Source organism: Leptonychotes weddellii, chromosome 4, assembly GCF_054177405.1.
Source record: "Leptonychotes weddellii isolate Sample4059 chromosome 4, ASM5417740v2, whole genome shotgun sequence".
In the NCBI taxonomy this organism is placed as follows: Eukaryota; Metazoa; Chordata; class Mammalia; order Carnivora; family Phocidae; genus Leptonychotes; species Leptonychotes weddellii.
The window spans coordinates 155,503,456-155,508,357 of NC_138372.1; the positions used below are offsets into that span (position 1 = coordinate 155,503,456).

At 38.4% G+C, this 4,902-nt stretch overlaps 1 non-coding gene across 1 annotated transcript; it reads right to left on the reverse strand.

The window, feature by feature from the left end:
* Positions 1–2,451: 2,451 nt before the first annotated feature.
* LOC115936935 (U6 spliceosomal RNA) lies at positions 2,452–2,558 on the reverse strand. The gene has a single exon (XR_004072301.1). It is a non-coding gene; the product is annotated as a U6 spliceosomal RNA (small nuclear RNA).
* Positions 2,559–4,902: the final 2,344 nt, after the last annotated feature.

Below are 4,902 nucleotides of genomic sequence, written 5' to 3' on the forward strand. Positions count from 1 at the left end.
ATACTTCTGGGACATTGCGAGATTTTACCATTTTAGCACTAATCCTTCAATATCAGTTTGCTAATCACTTACCCTAGGTGATTCCAAAAAAGGAAAGGCAGGTCAGGTCCTTACCCTTGAAAAGCTTTCTATCTGGTTGATGATATGTGTTCAACACACAGCAAACAAGCTGAGATTAAATGCTTATAGATAGCATGGATTTGCCAGTAAGAACAGGTATTTAAAGACAAGATCAGTAAAAGGGATAGTTTAAGACAATAAACATCTTGTAAAGAATTTTGTTTCTATTATTTACCTTAGTGGCAGAAAGCTCAGAACCAGATCTCAAGTTCAATTATTTCGATTATAATATCCCATGAAGTATGCATGTTTGTGGTATTGCCATGCCCTTGGGACTGAGGATGGAGGGGTGGTTAATTTTCTTTTTTTTTAACTTAATTTTATTTTATTATGTTATGTTAGTCACCATACAGTATATCATTAGTTTTTGATGTAGGGTTCCATGATTCATTGTTTTCGAGGGGTGGTTAATTTTCAATTTCTATTTTATATTTTTGCTATTATTTGTTCCCCAAGTGAGTGACACTGTAACAAAATTATCTGAGATAAAAATAAATAATAATATAGACTGAAACTGTCAGGTATTACCCATCTTTCAATTTATATATTTAAAAAGTATACTAATGAAATTTGTGAAGCACACACACTCCAAAATTTGGCAATTAGGTAAAAACACAGAATAGGAATTAAGTAAATGAAGCAATGGCAACAGAGATTTCCAAGTGCTTGAGATTAACTGAGTACTATAACTGACCATAATATTTTCTCTAAATTTGATAGCTCATATTTGAAGAAAAGGGGAAAAAGAAGAGGAAATGCATTATTTTTCTTTGTTGGACAAAGACCATATATGCCGATGTGCCCAACCCATACCAATCAATCTCAGTGAGAAACCTTTGCATGCATATTGAGTGCCTGAGACAGGCTAAAGAAGAAAAATACAACTCAGTACACCAGGAATTCACAATGAAGCAGAAAACTGGGCTAGGTACCTAAGCAATGATACAGTTTTCCGTGCAGTAGGTACTAGATGAGAGGCAACACACAATTACTGAGAAAATTCCATGACCCCGGCATCCTACTTTACCCGTTTAGCGTAATGTAACCCTAGCAACCAAATGAGGGGATTATTTCTCTTCTCCATTTTCTAGAGTGGCTATGGAAGTTTACACCCAAGGAACTGCCATGTGACTGGGGTCCAAGGGGATAAGTGGAAGTCCTCAGGTTGCGATATGAGAAAGATATTCCTGAGGGGAAAATAGCCTGTGCAATGAGTCAGACACAGAAGTTCATAAACCACAGCACTTGCAGAAGGGATGTGGTACCCTGCAACTTAAAAGTAGAGAGTAATGAAGGAAAGTGGTAGAAAAGGAGATTAAAGACAAAGAACATCATGATGTGTTCTACTTCCTTATGCATGTATTGACCTCTTGGTTCAGCGATGACATAATAGTTATTGCACACATTAAAAATCAACATTCTTGGGGTGCCTGGATGGCACAGTCGGTTAAGCATCCAACTCTTGGTTTTGGCTCAGGTTGTGATCTCAGGGTCGTAAGATCAAGCCAGAGTGCAGGCTCCTTGCTCAGTGCAGAGTCTACTTAAGACACTCTCTCCCTCTCCTTCTGCCCCTCCCCCACACACACACACTCACTCTCCTCTCTAAAATAAATAAATAAATATTTTTAAAAATAAGTATTTGAAATCCAGAAGCCATAGGAAAAAACTAAAATGTACTTATAATTCATTGTACCAAAGTATTTGCCATATATGCATACACATAAGAGATTAATATCCATAAAAAGTGTTTCTCATGCATATTTATAGACGAACTATATAAAGAGGCAAGTCACAGATGATGTACCAACTGCCAGGTAATATATTAAAAGATGATCAGCCTTATTGGTAATCATACAAATTTAAATTAAAACAACTAGAAATTATTTTTACCTAATAGATGAACCAAAAAATAAAAGATTGTTAATATACTGTAGGGAAGGTGAAAATTTACCTCCACCCATCTTAAGTTTTCAAGCTGGGGCTCTTTAACAAAAAGACAACTTAACAAGAGAAAACCAGTTTATAAACTCATGCAGTGCACATCTCATGGGAGAAACTTAGAGGAACTCAAAGGGGCAGCCCAGGATTCCAGCTTCTGTAGCATCTTCAACCAAAGACAATAATATGTAGAGAAATGGCAGGCCCAAGTTTTAGGCTGCTGCAGGTGGAGAACTGTGAGAGGGTAAATATGTGGAGGAAACTAATGGAGTAAGGTTTGTTTGCAGATTCCTCTGGTGCCGTCTTTGGACTGATAGAACTCTGTCTCCTGTAAAAGGAGAGTTTATAGCCTGCCTCTAGACAGACAAAGGGGAGCTCTGCTCCTTCCTTTTTTTTTTTTTTAAATGCTTCACGCATTTGCATGTCATCCTTGCGCCACGGCCATGCTGATCTTCTCCGTATTGTTCCAATTTTAGTTCATATGCTGCCAAAGCAAGCACTGCTCCTTCTTAATTGTCCTCAGCTCAAACTAATTTTTATGTCAAAGAAGTATATTTTGGAGTGACATATTCTGGTTTTCTTCAATATTATTTCACCAATATTGTGATGAAATGGTCACTTTCTTTCATTGCTGGTGAAAATATAAACTGGTTCAATATTCTGGAAGAGGGCTGGATGTTATTCATCAGAATTTACAAGGTGCATCCTGTTAGTTGAGTAACTCAACTTCAGAGAATCTGTAAAATCTATCCCACCAAAAGACTTGCACTTGGGCACATAAATGTTTCCACAAGGATGTCCACTGCAGCACTGTTTACAATAGCACCAAGATGAATACAATGGAAATGCATATAAGTCATTTTACCATCATGTTACAGCTACGCTATAGAACACAATGTAGCCCTGAAAAGACAGTGGCTTTTAAAATGAGCATTTATTCTTTTTTTTTTTTTTTAAGATTTCATTTATTTATTTATTTGACAGAGAGAAAGAGAGACAGAGGGAGAGGGAACACAAGCGGGGGTGTGGGAGGAGTGGGAGAGGGAGAAGCAGGCTTCCCGTGGAGCAGAGAGCCCCTCACAGGGCTCAATCCCGGGACCCTGGGGTCATGACCTGAGCCGAAGGCAGACGTGTAACAACTGAGCCACCCAGGCGCCCCCCCAATGTACATTTATATGTATTTCCACAATTAGTGCTAAATGAAAAAAACTAATGAATAGTATTTAGAGCATGATCCCATTCATGATTTTTGAAAAACTAAATATGTGTATATGAACACATATAGGCACAGAAATTCATGAAAAGAAGTATGGAAGGATGGGGAATGAAAGGTGGAGTCATTATCTCTGTGGACGGAATTAAAGTAGGGGAGCGGGGCACCTGGGTGGCTCAGTCGTTAAGTGTCTGCCTTCGGCTCAGGTCATGATCCCAGGGTCCTGGGATCGAGCCCCGCATCGGGCTTCCTGCTCGGCAGGAAGCCTGCTTCTCCCTCTCCCACTCCCCCTGCTGGTGTTCCCTCTTTCGCTGTGTCTCTCTCTGTCAAATAAATAAATAAAATCTTTTAATAAATAACTAAATAAATAAATAAATAAAGTAGGGGAGCAAATGGAGGGTGGGGCAGAAAGAGGAGCAAGGAGGAGAGTAGAAAGAAGACTTTATTTTTACTCTTTATGCTTTTATAGTATTTTAATTTTCCTATACTGAAAATGCATCCAAGGATCTTATATTATTTTTCAAAATAAAAATAAATTAAAACTAGTTATATCACAGCATGAACATGTCATCATCATGGTCATTCTTGCTTACCAAGGTGGCTACATTGCCCAGCCTGGCCAGGCTTCGCTCTGATTTAGCCATCTGAGAGAAGCTCATCTAAGCCCTTCCAAATCCCTTAAAAATCACTGATTCTCAGAATTGTAAAGTATTTTAAAAGTCATCTACTCAATCTCTTATCCAAGGGCTTGACACCCCTCTTAAACATTTCTGCAGATTGATCTCCCAGCTTTTGCCAGATTCCTCTTCTAGTGACAACATCCATTGCTTCCCATGGCCTCCTATTCTATCTTCCAGCATCTCTACCAGAAAGACCTCCCTTGTATTAAGCCAAAATAAGTCTCCATCTTTAATCCTATGTACTCCTATGAACACAGCTTACAGGTCTCTCTCCACCCAGGAGGAGAAAGCAGGTCACCACTATCCTCCCCAGGTGAATTAGAAGAGCTTTCTTTCTTCTTAATGTTCATCATACCACTAACCATGCTGTATTATAATTGTCTATATACAACCAGACTGAAAGACCTGAACATGGAGCACCATATCCCTAGTACCTAGATCAGGGTCAGGACAGTTGACAGATACAAGGATGGATGGATGAATGGATGGATGGGTGGACTTTTTAAGTTATGTGTTTATTGAGCACTAACTTTATGCTTGGAACTCACTCCATCTGCTAAACAAACTGTGAAGTAGGTATCACTATAATTAGCACCATTTTACCACTCAGAAAATAGGCTCAAAGACCTTTGCTCATTCTAAACAAGGCCCCATATTTAGCAAAGTTGGGGTCTCAGATTTGGATGGATGATTACAAAGTTTATACTTTTAACAACTTCATCACAGTGCCATGAATTAACAAATGAATGAAAGAGTGAACCAATCTACCAAACAATTTCTTATAGAATCCCATTGTTTCAAAAATTCTCCATGTGTTTTGGAATTCTGTTACACCTTTCAAAAAAAAACACAGCTTCAATTTGGCTAAGATCAATTTGCATTCAGTCTGTTCCAAAAAAAAATTTTTTTAATAAAAAGCAATCATCAACCAGCCACTACTCCCTATTTTCA